An 18,956-nucleotide genomic window follows, 5' to 3' on the forward strand; every position below is an offset into this window, starting at 1 on the left:
CAACAACCTGGTCCCAGCCCCGGGTTTCCTGACCAACCTCCGGACATCGATTCTAGAGTTCTTTTGGTCAGGAATGCACTGGGCCCCGTTGGGGTTCTTCATCTACCCCTGAAGGAAGGAGGCCAGGGCCTGAAGTGTCTGCACACTCAGGTCAGTGTCTTCCGCCTCCAGGCCCTGCAGAGGCTCCTTTATAGTGCAGGTAGTTCGACGTGGAGCATACTGGCGCACGCCTTCCTGCGCCGCTTCCAAGGGCTCCGATACGACCAGCAGCTCTTTTATCTCTGTCCAAGAGGTTTTCTGCAAGACCTCTCCGGGCTGCCAGTCTTCTACCAGGACCTCCTCCGGACCTGGAAACTGTTTTCAACAACCAGGTCTGTGGCGGTCACCGTGGGAGCAGATCTCCTTGCGGAGCCCCTGCTACACAACCCCCAGCTCCGTGTGCAGGTGGCGGAGTCCCGCTTGGTGCACCAGAGTTTGGTCCTGGTGGAAGTCACGAGAGTCGGAGACCTCCTGGACTACGACTGGGGAGACTGGCTGGATGCCCTGACGCTGGCTCAGCGCATGGGGCTCTCCAGACCTCGTGCCCCCCGGTGCATACTTCAGGAGGTGAAGGCCGCCTTGATGCCCGCTGCTCGGGCTTATCTCAACCGAGCCCTGCACGAAGGCGCACCCCGCCCACCCTCTTCCCCAGGCCCGCCGGACCTTTCAATTGGGCCCCTACCCCGTAGATCCCAACAAACCCCTCACCCTTTCACTGCGAGCTGGCTGCATCAACTGCAGCCGGTATGCTTCCAAATCGCGCCACAGAAATATCTATACACACTCACGCTTCACACCCTTCACGCCCACACCCTGGTGTCCCACCCCGATACAAAGTGGCGGGACCTCCTGCCACCTTTGGAGGGTGAGCAACCCCGGTGGGCCAGCCTGTATTCCACCTTGGTCCCGAGGCCCGTTGGGGACATTAGTTGCGGCTCCTTCACGGAGCTGTGAGCACGGGCATGTTTTTGACACGGTTCACCCCCATCCCGGATATTTGCCCTTTTTGCAACGTGAGGGAAACCCTGGCGCACGTATATTTAGAGCGTGCCAGACTGCAGACCCTTTTCCGGCTCCTCATGAATATTTTATTACGCTTTTGTCTACACTTTTCCCCTCACCTTTTTATCTACACACTCCCCATCCGTGGCCCCACAAAATTGCGAGATCTCCAGTTAACCTCCTCCTAGCCCTAGCTAAAACAGCCATTTATAAAACCAGAGAGGGGAGGTTGGCTAATGAAGCGTCCTGCGATTGTAGGGCCATTTTCCGATCCTCAGTACATTCACGTATCCAGGCGGAGTTCCTCTGGGCATTTGCATAGTTTTGCTTTATCCTTTTTGGTGATTCTTTGTAAGTGTTACACAAATGAAATTCTTTTCTGCTTAAAAAAAAAAATAAAACTACTCTGTTGTATCCCGCATCCGTCTCCTTCAGGAGATGGATTGCAGCTTCCGCTCCTTGTACTCCCTGGAGAAAAGGAGGGGGGGCCAAGAAGCACGTCACCTGCCTTCTGGCAGAGGATGGCACCCCCCGCATGGATCCGGTGGGGATGTGCAGGAGGGCCAGGGCCTTCTACACAGATCTTTTCTCCCCAGAGCCGACCGATCCTCATGCTTGCAGAATGCTCTGGGACGAACTCCCTATGGTCAGTGTGGGCGACCGAGACCGGCTAGAGCTGCCTCTCACTCTGGCTGAGTTCTCAGAAGCCCTCTGCCGTATGCCCACCAATAAATCTCCGGGCATGGACGAGCTGACCGTGGAGCTCTACCGCATGTTCTGGGACGTCCTTGGCCCAGACCTAGTCACCGTCTGGGCTGAGTCTTTACAGAGTGCTGTCCTCCCTCTTTCGTGCAGGCAAGCCATGCTCGCCTTATTGCCGAAGATGGGGGACCTCCGCGATTTACAAAATTGGTGTCCCATCTCGCTCCTCAGCATGGACTACAAAGTAGTAGCGAAAGCCATCTTGCTGCGGCTAGGGTCCATGCTGGTGGACGTGGTCCACCCAGACCAGACCTACACTGTCCCAGGCCGCACCATCTTTGACAACCTCTGTCTGGTCCGGGACCTCTTGGAACTCGGGTGTAGGGATGGTCTGTCATTCGCCCTCCTTCCTTGGATCAGGAGAAGGCATTCGACAGGGTGGACCACTGGTATCTCATGAGCACTCTGCGAGCATTTGGCTTTGGACCCCAGTTTGTGGGTTTTCTCCAGGTGCTGTACACGCCTCTGCAGAGTGTCTGGTCAGGCTCAACTGGACCCTGACCGAAGTGGTCAGCTTCGGACGAGGAGTACGGCAGGGGTGCCCCCTCTTGGGCCAGCTGTACACTCTGGCAGTTGAGCCCTTCCTCTGTCTCCTCCGCAGGAGGTTGACGGGGTTGGTGCCACAGGAGTCGGAGCTGTGGCTGGTCCTGTCGGTGTATGCCGACGATGTGCTCCTTGTGGTCCAGGACCCAGGAACTTGGCGCGGGTGGAGGCTTGAAAGGCCACCTATTTCGAGCCTCCTCTGCCTGAGTCAACTGGGTCAAGAGCTCTGTCCTGGTGGTCAGGGACGGGTGGCAGGTGAGCTCCCTCCCACCCGCGCTTCAGGCCATCCGGTGGAGCGCGGGTCCGCTATTCTATCTCAGCATTTACCTTTCTGCCATGCATCCATCTCCGCCAGAGAACTGGCATGATTTAGAGGGCAGGGTGACAGAGCAGCTCTGGAAATGGACAGGACTACTCCGGTGCCTCTCCCTTCAAGGGAGCGCGCTGGTGCTAAATCAACTAGTCCTGTCCATGCTCTGGTCGCAGCTCAACATTCTGGTCTCAGCCCCGGGTTTCCTGGCCAACCTCTGGACATCGATTCTGGAGTTCTTCTGGTCAGGACTGCACTAGGTCACTGCGGGGGTTCTCCATCTACCCCTAGAAGAGGGGGGCAGGGCCTGAAGTATCTACATACTCAGGTCCTCGTCTTCTGCCTCCAGGCCCTGCAGAGGCTCCTTTATGATGCAGGTAGATCGGCATGGAGCATACTGGCACACACCTTCCTGCGCCGCTTCCGAGGGCTCCAATATGACCGGCAGCTCCTTTATCTCCATCCGAGCAGTCTTCCGCGAGACCTCTCCTGGCTGCCGGTCTTCTGCCAGGACCTCCTCCGGACCTGGAAACTGTTCTCAGCGACCAGGTCCCTGGCGGCCACCATGGGGCAGATCTCCTCGTGGATCCCCTGCTATAGAACCCCCAGCTCCGTGTGTAGGTGGCGGAGTACCCCTCGGTGCACCAGAGGTTGGTCCTGGCAGAAGTCACAAGAGGCGGAGACCTCCTGGACTACGACCAGGGAGCCTGGCTAGATCCCCTGGTGCTCACTCAGCTCATAGGGTTCTCCAGGCCTCCTACTCCCCAGCACATACTTCAGGAGGTGAGGGCCGCTTTGCCGCCCACTGCTCGGGTTTACCTTGACCGGGTCCTGCACGAGGGCATGCCCCACCCATCCTCCACCCCAGGCCCTCCGGATCTTTTCATCAGGCCCCTATCCTGTGGAACCAACTGACCCCCCACCCCTTTACCGTGAGCCAGCTGCACAATCTGCAGCCGATCTGCTTCCAGATCGCGCCAAGGAAGCATCTATACACGCTCGTGCGCCACATCCTTCACGTCCTCACCCTCGCATCCTGCCCAGACACAAAGTGGCAGGATCTCCTGCCACCTCTAGAGGATGAGGAGCCCTGGTGGGCCAGTCTATACTCCACCCTGGTTCCCAGGCCCGCCGGGGATATCAGTTGGTGGCTCCTTCACGGGGCCGTGAGCATGAGCATGTACTTGGCGCAGTTCACTCCTATCCCGGACACCTGCCCCTTTTGTGGTGTGAGGGAAACCCTGGCACACATATACTTGGAGTGTGCCAGTCTGCAGCCCCTGTTCCGGCTCCTCTTAGATATCTTCTTAATATTTTGGTTACACTTTTCCCCTCACCTTTTTATTTATGCACTCCCTATCCATGGCCCCACAAAGTCACAGGACCTCCTGGTCAACCTCCTCCTGGCCCTGGCTAAAGTGGCCATCTATAAAACCAGGGTGAGGAGGTTGGCCGATGGAGTCTCCTGTGGCTGTGGGGCCTATTTCCGATCCTCCATCTGTTCACGTATCCAGGCAGAATTCCTCTGGGTGGCGTCCACTGGCTCCCTTGATGCCTTCAGGGAGCAGTGGGCGCTGTCCGGCGTTCTCTGCTTGGTGTCCCCGTCTTGTTCCCTTCATTTGACCCTTTGACTGCACTCCTGTCCCTGTTATTTCATGAGTTGTCCCCTGTACTTATTTGGTTTCCAGGTCCTGTGGACCCCCCTCTTAGGCTGCGGGGGGATCATTGAGCACTTTCTGGATCCCAGTAGGACTACTTTGTTGTACCCAACTGGCCTGGGTCTACCACAGTATGCACCCAGGAGTTTCTATGTATAATTACGGAGGTGTTGGTAGCAACTAGGGTTCCATTCTAAAACTGGCTTAAAATGGAGCATAAATGCCTGGTTAGTTATGAAAGTATGTGACCAGTTGGTATTAAATTTCACATAGGGCAGTTTTTATACCCTTTGAATTTTCTATGTACTTTTTATTCGTTTATCTCCATACATTTTTATGAGCATATCTTTGAAATTGGGCTATTGCTGAAATTTTTCCTTGGCAGTTCTACTTTTAATTGTTGACCAATATTTCTGACAATGTATTGTCTATCCATACAAACAGCGGTAGAGAAGATCTGCTGCTGGTTTATTTTTTTAATGTTGGATTTAGGATAATTTTTAGCTGTTATTCATGTTATAAATGAAAGTTTATAATCTGTGCACACAAAACTTATTGATGGAGGTGTGACATACTCAGGTTACAATCCAGACTAGTGAGTAGCTGTGTCCCCCTGCCCTCTAACCTGGGGTGCCCTTTACATTGCTTTGCTGCTGTAGCCTCCAGTCCTGGACTGCTCACAATCTTTAGCATGTAAGTCACTCCCAGCTTGGTTTGTGTGTGAGCCACACCTAGGCTCTTACCAGCCTGGTTTATACTTCAGGGTGACTGCAACACACTCCCTGTCTTAGATTTTCCCCAAAGAATGTATGTCCTATACTGCCTGTCCCTCTTCTGGACAATACAAGCTTATACAAAGTCCATCATTTTAATAATAGAAATGATATGCGCACATCCTGTTATCCCTAATGAAGTTTCCCAAACATTTCAAGTCAAATACACTGGATTAGATAGCACAATAAAACAAGTGTATAAACTACAAAGAGCTAGATTTTAAGTTAATACAAGAAATGAGGCACAAAAGTCAGAAATGGTTACTAGAAAAAATAAAGACAAAATGCAACTAGTGCCTAATTTAACAAACTAGGTTAAATTCAAAGAAAAGTTTTTCTCAGCACATGCTCTCAAAAGGCTTATTGGCTAAGAGAGAATGGGCAGAGAAAATAAGAGAGCAGGAGGGGGTCCATTGAGGGTGTTTTCCCCTTCTTTTTATAGTCCGGTTCCTTTGAGAAACTTTTCCAGCTGGGAGCATGGCGACAGGAAATCTCTGTGATCGGGAACTCCAAGCTGTTTCTTTGCTAAGATGTAGATTTTTTGCCCCTGCCCCCTTTCCTGCCAGAGAATAGCAACTTAGCAGATAATGGCCCACAAGCCTTGTTTACACCTGGCTGAGGCGTCAGCTTGCTCGTTGTCCCTGAGGAGCTGGTTTGGCCACTCCCCAGACTTGGAACATGTTTTAGTAACACCATACAGTGGAATGTAACTTTATAACTTTACATACAATGTTGCCACACATATTTTACCAGGACAATAATGACCAGCAAATTATGAATTTTGCAGTGATACCTCTCAAGGTATTCTTTGTGCAAAGATTATTACAATAGTGGACACAGTGTTATATTCTGTCACAGGAGGCCAGGGATACACATGACTGATTTGGGGAGGAGGAGGCAGCTACCTACAAACCTTTCTCCATCAGGAACTACACTTTTCTGTCAAATGTTATCCTACAATGGAGAAGGATTCATGCACAGCTGCTGATGGGTAAAATATTCTGTGAGTAGTTGCACTTCTACCGTCCGTGAAACCCTAAATTTGTCACCTTGTGCATCCATCCTGTGCACTGAATAAGGCAGAGTTCCTGTGGAAAAAATGTGTGATCAAGTAATTAAAGACTATATCATAATGCATATGCAGAAGGGGGAAGAATTAAGGCTCCAAAGGCAACCATAAACTTTGCATTTCCTAACTTCTGAGTGCTTGACTTGCAACCTAAATCAAGTTCTTTTAATGCAGTTTTTAAAAAGTAATTAATATATATTTATGATACATGTCTTCAGATTGGTAAGTATATCTTGTGGGTCAGTGGTAGGGTTGTTTGTGTAACGTATTTTGTGTAACATATTTGCTTTTCCATATTGTTGACTGGGGGGGGTGGATTTTCAAGGCACAAATGGCAATTAGGTGCTTAAAGGAAACGTGTGTCGGTGGTAGGGAAATGAGACTGGGTGAGAAGGGGGATAATGGGGGAGGAAGGTGGAGCCAAGGGAATGTGGGGATGCAGGGACAGTGAGGAAAGACTGAGGGCAAGAAACTGTGATGGAAAGATGCAAGAGACTGAGGAGAGGGAACATGAGGCAGTGGGGGAAGCAGAAGAAGGAAGTAGGATGGAGAAGAAAGTTAAGTATAATGAGCTCCGCTACTGCAGGGAGTAAGAGAGGTCAGTGGATCTCCCTCTGGCAGCTATAGGGAGGCCCATGTTTTTTGTATGTATGTCAGGCCACGTTCAAACTTAAATAGTCTCACATAAACTGGTGGTGAGGAAGCTTGTCCCTTAAGGTTCCAATATCACAAGACAAACACAACATTATTTATTTAAATGTTGCGATTTTAAGTCCGTCAGTTTTTTGAGACCTAACTCTTCAGTTTGACAGTGCTGACAATATTGTTGACAAAGAAGTAAATAGAGAGTTGGATTCATTTTCTGATCTACATGTTGGTCCTGTGGCAAGAAAATCTGGGGCTTCCCCACTCTCCATTAACAGGTGGCAAATCCAGAACAGCACATAAAATGATTGATTGATTAATTAATGAAGTGTGTATGTATGTAGAGTGGAATATACAGGAAAGGGAAATATACAATTATCTTTGTTAAATACTGTGGTTTATTAATACAGACCAAAGCTTCCTACTTGTCATGACATTTTGTGAATTGGTTTTCACTTCTTTAATTGCATGCGGGCAGTGCTCAACTTCTGGAATGCGAAGGGGTGAAACTCCTGGGTTAATCTAGCAGATGATGGATAATAAGTGCATACAGAGTGACAAAACAGGAGGGTAGAATTAAAAATGCCATGTCAGTCTGCTGGTGTCTATGCCAAAATTAAACAGGTGATTGACATAATGTCTTTACTGTAATGCTGGCTTGGTGCCATGTGTAACTATAGTAGCAACTTTTAATTGATGACAAAGGGCTACCTCAATTGCAAATCATTTTAAGAAGGATCTAAGAAGAAAAAATAGTATACTGAGGGGTTGGAGATTAAAAAGATATTTACGGAGAGGAGACTGGAGGACATAAAAAAAATACAGAAGCAAAGCAGTGCAGTTTTCAGAAGTTTCATAGCAGAGATTGTCTTCCTGCCTCATTTGTAGCTAGTGGAAAATTACAAATATAAGTGTCTCCATTAAATTTTTCATATTTTACAATTGCAGGAGAAAATGACATTTTAAAATAATTAAAATGAATTTTAGAGCTACAAGAAAAACATTGCCCCCAATAAGTTTTCCAGGCACAAAAAGCCAACTCTTGTGTACAGACAGGAGATAAGCTCTTGGAAGGGCGTGCTCAAAATGATTGCATTTGCAAAGTTCAGAGGGAAGTTCTGCATATGCACAAGTAAAAAATGAACACTGAAAATACTACCTATACTGCATCTTGGAAACATGTATTATTAGGCTGATTTACAGAGGATGTGTGGATATGACTTAAATAAAAATCTACATTAAAAAAAAAAGGAGGAGGGCTGGATCAGAGCAGTAGGCAAAGTTGATGATTTCTGCTGCAACTTTTTGGTCAGAAGGAAGATGGAGGACAAAGGTGGAAGTCCAGAGAGGAGAAGGTTGAAGTTGTTAATGTGAGAAGTGATGATTATATCCTAGGCAAATATTTTAGTGGTGGGAATGGAGAGAATCAGATGCATTTCATAGATGTTGTAGAAGAGAAGCCAACAGGAGTTAGCAAAAGGATTCATATGGAAGGGAGGGAAAGAAAGGGAGACATTAATAAAATTACTTACTTGCAAGCCTGTAGACCAAGAAGGATAGTGGAATTGCTAAAAGTAATGGAGATGGGAATAAGAAGGAAGACAAATAGAAATGGACAATTATTCAACCTAACTAAAATATGGCAACACTACAAACCAGTGCATAGAATCATAGGTCTGGAAGGGACTTCAAGAGGTCATCTAGTCCAGTCCCAGGAACTCATTGCAGGACTAAGTATTATCTAGACCAGTGGTGGGCAACCTGCAGCCTGTCAGGGTAATTCGCTGGCCGGCCACGAACTGCGGCCACTGGGAGCTGCAGGTGGCATGTGCAGTCCATGTAAACAAACTGTCTCGCGGCCTGCCAGTGGATTACCCTGATGGGCTGCAGCTTGCCCACCACTGATCTAGACCATGCAACCAATATATATCCAACTAATATAATCATGGGTCACCAGCTGCACTTCTTTTCTGTCCATACATGCAGTGCTGAGCTGGAGCCAGTTCGCGTGAACCGGTTGTTAAATGTTGAAGCCGTTTTAGAACCGGTTGTTAACCCGCTTCCCTGCAGGGGGCGATGAGGCTTTGATGGGCTCCGGCCGGGAAGTGATGTAATTCCTGCTCCGGCCGCCGGGGGCGCTGCGCTGCGGGAGCCATGTGGGCTGCTGCCTGGCCCTGGCACAAGCCCTGTTGCTGCTGCTGCTTCCCTGGCCCTGGGGCTCCCGATGCTGCCTGGTGGGTCCCCGGCTGCTCTGCTGGGCCTGGGCTGCGTCCTGTTGCTCTCCCCGTGAGTACCCACCCCCCTGCCTGCAGCCAGCCCCTGTCTCTAGCCTCCCCCTGCCCTGCCTGCAGCCACCCCCTGCCACACACCCCGGCACCCCCTGCCCGCACCAGCCCCTGTCTCCAGCCACCCCTGCACCCCCTGCCTGCAACCAGCCCCTGCCGCATGCACCCCCTGCCCTGCCTGCAGCCAGCCTGTCTCCAGCCACCCCCGCACACCCTGCCTGCAGCCAGCCCGTCTCCAGCCACCCCTGCACCCCCTGCCCACAGCCAGCCCCTGCTGCATGCACCCCCTGCCCTGCCCGCAGTCAGCCCATCTCCAGCCACCCCCTGCCCTGCCCGCACCAGCCCCTGTCTCCAGCCACCCCCTGCCCTGCCCGCACCAGCCCCTGCCCGCACCCCCTGCCCTGCCCGCAGTCAGCCCGTCTCCAGCCACCCCCTGCCCTGCCCGCACCAGCCCCTGTCTCCAGCCACCCCCTGCCCTGCCCGCACCAGCCCCTGCCGCACCCCCTGCCCTGCCCACAACCAGCCCCTGTCTCCAGCCACCCCCGCAACCGCTGCCTGCAGCCAGCCCCTGCTGCACGCACCCCCTGCTTTGTCTCCAGCCAGCCCTGCACCCCCTGCCTGCAGCCAGCCCCTGTCGCACCCCCTGCCCTGTATCCAGCCAACCCCTGCCGCACGCACCCCCGCCCTGCCCGCAGCCAGCCCATCTCCAGCCACCCCCGCACCCTCTGCCCTGCTCGCACCAGCCCCTGCCTCACACCCTGCCCTGCCCTCAGCCAGCCCGTCTCCAGCCCCCCCGCACCCCCTGCCCGCAGCCAGCCTCTGCCGCACCCCCTGCCCTGCCTGCAGCCAGCCCCTGTCTCCAGCCAGCCCCTGCCCTGTCTCCAGCCAGCCCCACACCCCTTTGCCTCCAGCCAACCCCGTACCCTCCTGTCTCCAGCCAGCTCCGCACTCCCTGCCCTGCCTGCAGCCCTGCCCCACGCCCCTGTCTGCAGCTGGCCCCACGTCCACTGGTGCCCTGCAGTTCCCAGGGCAGTAACCCTGCACACCTGCTTCAATGAGGGGGGCAGGGAGCAGCTGGGACCCACACATGTGCACACCCTAGGGTGTCCAGACAGCAAGTGTGAAAAATCAGGACAGGGGGTGGGGGGGTAATAGGAGCCTATATAAGAAAAAGACCCCAAAATCAGGACTGTCCCTATAAAATCGGGACATCTGGTCACCCTAGCACACCCCCAGGGAGTGGCGGGGACCCACACATGTGAAACGGAGCTCATTTCTAGTTCAGGCCCATCTTTTTAAAAAAGAACTTTAGGCAGGGTTAACATACATCCATATTTTCCCGGACAGGTCAGGCTTTTTGGTTCTTAAATCGCCGTCTGGGAGGAATTATTAAATTTTAAAAATTCCTCCCGGGAAAATACGGACGTACGGTAACCCTGTTGGTACAAAAAATACATACTGGGGCACATCCCTAAAATCAGAACTCTTTATAGGGAACTGGGTGTTAAAGATTTTGGCAGCTCATCACTGCATACATGGCATATGAAATGGCCATTTTCCTATAATGTTTCAGTTGCCTCAGAAGAGACCTCTTAATCATAGAATTATAGGGCTGGAAGGGACCCACACAAGTCATCAAATCCAGTCCCCTGCACTGAGGCAGGACGAAGAAAACCTAGATCATCCCTGACAGGGGTTTGTCCAACCTGTTCTTAAAAATCTCCAGTGATGAGAATTCCACAACCTCCCTTGGAAGACAATTCCAGAGCTTAACTACCCTAATAGAACGTTTTCCCTAATATCTAACCTAAATTGGCTTTGCTGCAGATTAAGCACATTACTTCTTGTCCTACCTTCAGTGGACCCTTAATATATTTGAAGTCTATTATCAGAGCCCCACCCAGTCTTCTTTTCCCAACACTAAACATGCCCAGTTTTTTAACCTTTTCTCATAGGTCAGGTTTTCTGAAGCTTTTATCATTTTTGTTCATTTCTATGGATTTTCTGCCATTTTTCCACATCTTTCTTAAAGTGTGGCACCCAGAACTGTACTGCAGCTGAGGCCTCACCAGTGCTGAGTACAGCAGGACAACTACTTCCTGTGTCTTACATATGACACTCCTTTTAATACACCCCACAGAGAGATTAGCCTTTTTCACAGCTGCATCACATTGACAACTCATATTCAATTTGTGCCCCACTATAATTCCCAGATCTTTTTCAGCGGTACTACCACCTCGCCATTTATTCCCCATTTTGTAGTTGGAATTTGATTTTTCCTTCCTAAGTAAAGTCCTTTGCACTTACCTTTATTGAATTTCATCTTGCTGAATTCAGACCAATTCTCTAATTTGTCAACGTCATTTTGAATTCTGATTCTGTCCTCCAAAGTGCTTGCAACCCCTCCCAACTTGGTGTCACCTGAAAATTTTATCAGCATACTCTTCAGTCCATTATCAAAGTAATTAATGAAAATATTGAATAATATTGGATCCTGGATTAACCCCTACGTAACTCACTAGATATGCCCTCCCAGTCAGGGAACCATTGATAACTACTCTTTGAGAATGGTCTTTCATTATGCACCCAACTTACAGTAATTTCATCTAGATCACATTTCCCTAGTTTACTTATGAGAATGAGAAGTGGGACTATGCCAAAAGCCTTACTAAAATCTAGATATATCATGTCTACTGCTTCCCCCTTCAGTAACCAGTAACCCCTTCAAAGAAGGAAATTAGGTTTTTTGGCATGATTTGTTCTTGACGTATCCAGGCTGGCTATTCTTTATAACACTACTATCCTCTAGGTGCTTACAAATTAATTGTTTAATAATTTGTCCCAGTATCCTTCCAGGTATTGAAGTTATGCTAACTAGTCTATAATTCCTTGGTCCTCTTTGTTCCCCCTTTTAAAGATAGGTACTTTGCCCTTCTCCAGTCCTCTGGGGCCTCACCGCTCTTCCATGAGTTCTTGAAGATAATCACTAACGGTTCCAAGACTGTTTCAGTTAATTCCTTAAGTACCCTATGGTGAATTTCATCAGGTTCTGCCCACTTGAATATATCTATCTTATATAAATATTCTTTAACCTGTTTTTTCTCTGTTTTGGCTTATATTTCTTCACCCTTGTTGTTAATATGGGCCAGGACCTAGGACAACATCCCATGGTCAAGAGAACAAAAACAAGATACATAGATGAATTTCTGTAAAGTCACTTAATTTTCTTTTTGATTTGACTTGGTCATGTGTTTTGCTGTGGGCAATGTGGATGTTGTATCCAAATGCATTGTCATGTTCACTTGAAATTCTGTCTGTTCACTAAATTCAGTCCCAGCACCCTACACAGCTTACAGTAGGTTTTAGTTCTTGCTTTCTGGTGGAGCCAGCTCAGAGACAGAGGGAATAGGTTTAGTGTTGGCCATAGGTAACAGGAAGGGTTAATCCATTGCAGTTGCTCACAGTCGCATACTAAAAAAATGGACCTTAATAAAGCTGAGTCAATAGCCTTGAAAAGAAAGATCATGCTTGTATGCACATATTAAATCAATTCTCTGGCTGAAGAAAGAAAGAAAGAAAAAGTGAGATACTTTGTGCTCTATATTCTGTGTAGACTTTGCCTTTATGGGGAAAAATTATCTTTCCCATCTCTTTGAACTCAGAAAATGCCCTCTGGGTCAGTTATCAAAGAGGGAGCAGACTTCTTTACAGTCATCTTACTAAAGGAATTATAGAGCTCCTTGAGGAGGTGACATGCTTTGGGGTACTGTAACGCCCACATCAATAATATTAAATAGCATTTGCTATTAAAAAGAATCCTGTTAAGGATGAATTTCAGGTCTAAAAATCAGATTCCATCTAATCTTTTAGTTAGTTCCATTCCTCTGAGACAGTCTTGAATGGAAAGTGTTTGATTTGTTCAAGCTGTATAGCATTTCTTTACTGACAACAACTACAAAAGGCTTTTTGCTGAAGGCCTGAGAAAAGGATCTGGAATTTCAGGTATTCTTTTGGAACTTGTTCAAATCTGTTGTTTTCTAGTACAATTTAGTGTTTGCTTTCTCTCTTTATAAAAAAACATCTTTTCTGCAGCTGCTCCTAGAGTCCAGTTTCAAATCTTCATCCCCCCATTAATAATAACCTGTAACTAAACACCTGTCATGCCCTGTACTGTTTTCTTATTTGATTAAAAAAAGCTTATTCTGAAAAAAATTGCAGTCCAAAAATTGAGCGGAAAAATTGCCAACCTGTTGGAAAATAAACTTATTCATATGTATTATATATATAAACATATGTGTATGTTTATATAGAAATCAAATCTACATGTAAATACACACAGACACTCTTTATATCTACATATATTAGACATATGGATAGGCTTATTTTCTTACAGGTTGGTAATTTTTCCATTCACTTAATTTTTGGACTGTTGTTTTTTTCAGAATAAGTTTTTCCCATGCAGAGATTATTTCCTGTTTGATACCTTCTGATGGATTTGGTTGACTGCCAGAATTCTTTTTGTTTCAGAATTTGGATTTATAGATGTACAGTTTTTTCTAAAAAATCATGAATTATTCTAAAAGAGTTAACAACATCAAAGTGCTACTTGGTTAATTAAAGCTACATAAATTTTAAAAGGCTACATTTGTGGATAGATATTAGTCATTCTGTAGTAAAGGGTGAAGCCAACCTTTTATTTAAAGACCTGATTTTGCCCTGTACTCATCCTAACTTTGCCAAGACATCTGCCTGAAATTTCATAAGCCTGATCTTCTGCCAAGATAGAATTTTTCTGAAAGGTTAGAGGCAAGATCAGACAAAGTATCTGGGAAATCTGAAGGGGTAAAAAGATGTTGTCACCTCCTGATAATTTTTTCTGGTGATTTTGTGGCTCTTTATAACTCAAATCAGCTTCTGCTAGAAACTCCAAATTTGTTTCCATCTTTAGTCTTGGTAAAGGACTGATGACTTTCCCTAGGGGGAGTATTTTAAATTGAGTTTTGTAATTTAATTTAATTTGGTTCTACAGAGTTTGTCCTTATCACCCACTGAAAAACAGGAGGCAATCCTATTCCCAACACACAACTACTCCTGAGAAAAAGATGAGAGAAAGTCATTGAGTCATTAAAGAAAGGCAGGCTTTCACATCTTTTCACCACAATAACCATATTCAGGGTAATTGTTTAGGACAAATGCTCCAAAGTATACAGGTTTTCATATGCAATAGTGAGATTTAGAGCCAGATTATGCCACTGGTACACACAATGAATAGTATCTTAAACTATGATTAGTTCCATTTAAATAAAAATATCTCCACTGAAACCAAAGGGACTTCTTGCAGAGTAAGGTGTTCTTCAGCATGAGTAGGGATAGCAAAATCATGCCTTTGGTTTATGTTTCACACATATGTTTGTATAAAATCAAAGTTCCACTCAAGAGTCCATCTTCATAGGCAGCTACGTACCTTAAAATTTTTAAGGCAGAGGTATTCAAACTGCAGGCTGCAGAGGAGAGCTGGCTGACTACTTTGTGCCAACTTTCCTTGTTTTCACCTGCTAAAATTGCACTAGACAGAGCTAAAAATGCATTAAATGCTTTCCTAATATTACCTCCCTATGTAAACAACTACTGCAGCTGAGACAGGGATGTAATGCAATCATGAATGAGAAGGGGAGACAGTACATACACAATGACCAATGGGAGGAAGAGGCTTTGTGCAGTTGTGAATGGGAGGAAAAGCAAATTGTGAGACCATCTCTCTGCTAAAGTGAAGTCTACAGTATGGAAACATTTGAGAACTCCTACTTTACAATTTTCATAGTGAAAGGCTGCACAGACTAAAGTCCTTATTGAAACCTTCTTCAACAAAATATCTTACAGGCAAGGAATGACAAGTGTGCAGGATGGCTGTCAGTGGGCTGAGCTAAATACAACATTCTCTTAAGGGATTTTTCTTAAGAGAATGTTGTCATTCTTAAGTCATTTATAGGTACTTCAGCCTTATCTTCAGTTTAACAATCCTTTTGCCTGTAAATATTTATTTATTTTAACTATATTTCAACTGCAAAGAGCAGAGACATTCCTCTCAGGGCCAATAAATGCACTCTCCATGGTCCTGTAAGGAAATTACTTGCCACACATTACTGAGTCAGCATTCTGGGAAATGCCCATTCTTTCACTATCTGGTCCTAACTGCAAATAAACTAAGACAGAATTAAGAGTAAGTTGTATTTATTACTGAAAAATGCCTCCATGCACATTTTTCTTTTTAAATTAACAGATAGATTTAGCAATTAAAGGAGGTCTATGACTCAGTTCCTATCAATATTAAACAGGTTTTGCATAAATAGGCCCTTTCCAGGAAAAATGCCTTTTTAAATACTTACTGGCTTATGTGCAGTGGTTATGTCAAGGAGACCTAGTCAGAGAGACTGTAACAAAAGATAAGATAAGAGGAAGAGAATCTGCTTTCTACTTTCCAGCTGTCTGAAGTGAAAATTCGAAAGACAATAGAGAAATTATGTCTGCCTCCTACAGTTAAGGGGGCGAACAGAGATAATGGACAGTAATGAAGTCATCGAATTTCCCTCCAGGGCCAGGGTCTGCCACTGCAGCCTTTAGCCAACAATACAGAGGTCAGTGTGCTGGGCAATAGATATCTGGGGAGGAATGGTTTCCCTGACATCTCAGCTTCTGGGGTGAGATCCTCCTTATATGACTGACAGCTGTTGATGTAAAACTGAGAGGTCAGCATTGATCAGATAAAGAACTTGTTGGATGTAACTCTGATGTTGAATTGTAAACCACAGAGAGGACAGACCCACCAATGAGACACACTACCAAGGCAATCAAGGGGAGGAATACGGTTATGTCTTGTGTCAGCTCTCCCAAAGGCAGTCTATTTTCCCTTTTACAAACATATGTTAAAGGCCAGCCTGTGCATGTAATGATCCGAAGCTTCTCTGCCCCTTATTCCAGTTACAGTGTTAACTTTTGCTGAAGTTTAGCCCTTTGACCTCAGTGTTATGATTTAGATTTTATGAATGTTTGGAGCCAGTGCTTTAGGCAAATCCTCTGTTTTCCCTTAGTTAGTGTAATTTCTGTGTGCTGGGGTGTACAAACCCCACACTGAGCAGCCAGGGGTTAAAAAAATACTCTGTGCACAGGCAGCCCCGCCGGACCTGTAGCAAATGTGCCAAATGGAGGAGGAGTTAAAAGTCAAGAGAACAGCTCATTTTGAGGTAGACCAGGTAAGAGAGCAGACGTGTGCTACTGGCAGCTACAGGAGAGATGAGCTAAACAACTGCCCAAAGGTCCCTCCCTCAGGGAAGGGAGGGCCTACTGCTGGGACAACCTGAGAGGGAAGCACTCCCTCTCATATGAACTCTAGACTTCATTGATCCTCTTAATTTTTTGTTTGGACTACCCCAGCAGGGGAAAGCGCTTGGACTTTGGACTGCTGGGTATGGCCCGGGAGGCTGGGTCATACCCAGCAGGAAGCAGGTGCCGTCCGAGAGGAAAGGAGAACAACCTCGCTACACACAGCCACCAGAAGGTGCTTTGTGGCGAGCAGATAACCCTTATGCTACCTTATCTCAGACAGAAACTTTGGGATCATCACAGGGAGCTGGTAGGAAGTGGCTCAGGGAGGGCTGCCTTAAGAATCTCTGGCTGTCAGAGCACTGGTAGCCCTCAGAGGGCCCGGAGTTGGAGCCTGGTGGAGTGGGAGGGCCTGGGCTTCCCTATCAACAACCCCCCTGCACGTCACAGGCCTAAGCCCTGACCACTAGACAGCACTCCCCCACCAACCAACCCTGAGTGAGGGCCATCACAGTCTCCTGCATTTTCCTCCCTCAACCTCAGCTGCCATCTATCTTTGTTTCATATACATCTTTTCCCCTCATGGTAAGGGAACAGAAAGCTCTTGACCAGCATGAGATCCTGTAAACTCCTTCTGGGGGGCATGAGGTGAGGCTGGCATTCACTACATTGATTTATCTGTCTAGTTCATAAAATGCACTGTTACAGTTTTCCAAGTGTATGTACAAAGCACTCTTTATACTAATAATGCAAAACACTGTAAACTGATGCAGCACGGCAAACTGACCCAGTGTCAGTCAGAGGACTCACCCAAAACCCACTTTAAAGAACTCCATAAAAATCTCCTGCCCACTCAAAGGTAAACTACATCCCTCCACTCCCCTCCTCTTTCCACTGCAGGCAAATGCCTGAGCAAATAGGTGCGCTAGGTTGGTTAGCCGCACCACAGTAGGAGTAAAAAGAACAGGAGTACTTGTGGCACCTTCGAGACTAACAAATTTATTAGAGCATAAGCTTTCGTGAGCTACAGCCCACTTCATTGGGTGCACAGAATGGAACATATAGTAAGAAGATATATATACAGAGAAGGTGGAAGTTGCCATACAAACTGTAAGAGGCTAATTAATTAGTAGGAGTGTGGCGTGAAAACTCTCAAGAGCTGAAAAGCCTCTCCTTGCACTGAAAAGCAGAGGGAGGTGTACGTTGTTGAAATAACTCAATGGAAAAAAAATACCAGGCACAAGTCTATTTGCTCAAGGAATGTTAGCAAAATAGGCAGAATAATAAACAAAAAAGTCCCCATTCCAGGTTCAAGTCAGCCTTATGTTCATAGGATGTGGTGTCCATAGGATGTGGTGGCATTCTTCTCCCTCATTTCCTAAGCGGCCACTCTTAGAGTCCTTCTCTTGAGCTCCTGTACAAGTACGGAGAAAGCAGAGCTGGAATTAACCCTTTATTCGCAGGGTGCCAGATAGTGCCCTTGCATGCTGTCAGACTATGCCACATCACTTCCTTGACCCCATTCATCATACCAGAGGTGTATTTCAGTAAACTTGACATTGCATGGCACAGATTCACCATCACAACTTCAGACTTCCTGCCTGGTAGATGAATCACATACCTATTCAGAAGCATTATAGAAAAGCCATTTGTATTTTCTGTCAATTAAATATATTTTACAGTTAGAAGAAAATGTGAGAGAATGTTTTTTAAGGCTGACATCCAGAATAAATTGTAAGTGCTGACATACACTGTTTTATGTAACGTTTTTCTGCATTCATTTGTCATTAATTGCTCAGAGAATAAAAATCAAATAATTAATGTTTATAAAAAGAATACTTGCATATAAAAATACAACTAACACCACAGTTGGAAAGCTAGAAAGTAAGTTGTTAAATAATTCTACCTTTATGCTGTCATTTTTATAGCATTCACAGCAGTGCTGCTCAATCATGAAATTTCACAACACATGCAGTAAATCATATCTATTGTACAGTATCTCATTGACCGGGTAAAAGACAAGAGCCATGCTTTCTTTGCAATTACATTTTCACTTTAAAATTATCATTAGCAGCTATGAGCTGTTACTGGAAAACTACCCCCAAATATTATAATATACCAGTGAACTTGAATATTCAGTACTCTGCATGGACATACTACTTATATACTTTTTATAAATGTTCTTTCATATCCTGTACCACTTTCTGATTAGGATGGCTATACCTTTGCTGGTTGAGTCCAGTACCCTGCAGTACCCTTTGCTTGCTCTTCCTAGTAATAAGATCTATGGATCAGACACGCCCCTTGTTTACAGTGGCTTCTTCTAACATAATGAGCGTGCAGGGCAGCTAGCAGAAATTACTGGGTGCGGGTCCCTTCCACCCTTAAAATCTCTGAATATAGAAAGTCTGCCACAAGTACAAGGTAACTGCAATTCCTTTTAATGGGAGTCTAGCAGGGAACCAATGCAGCCCAAAAAGTGGGCAACTCTGGATGAGATGAGGGCATAGCTAGTGTGACCATAGGATGTTCTGCTTCAGCATGTTCCTG

The 18,956-nt window shown here is 46.5% G+C and overlaps 1 long non-coding RNA gene across 2 annotated transcripts in view; it reads right to left on the reverse strand.

Annotated features, from left to right (window-relative positions):
• Positions 1 to 17,412: 17,412 nt before the first annotated feature.
• Positions 17,413 to 18,956, reverse strand: part of LOC142070868 (uncharacterized) — a 53,050-nt gene continuing 51,506 nt past the window's right edge. For both annotated transcript variants that reach the window (XR_012666785.1, XR_012666784.1), the window contains exon 3: positions 17,413 to 17,820. This is a non-coding gene — a long non-coding RNA (uncharacterized LOC142070868). The remainder of the gene's footprint in view (positions 17,821 to 18,956) is intronic.

The sequence above is a fragment of the Caretta caretta genome, chromosome 2, assembly GCF_965140235.1.
Source record: "Caretta caretta isolate rCarCar2 chromosome 2, rCarCar1.hap1, whole genome shotgun sequence".
Lineage (NCBI taxonomy): Eukaryota > Metazoa > Chordata > Testudines > Cheloniidae > Caretta > Caretta caretta.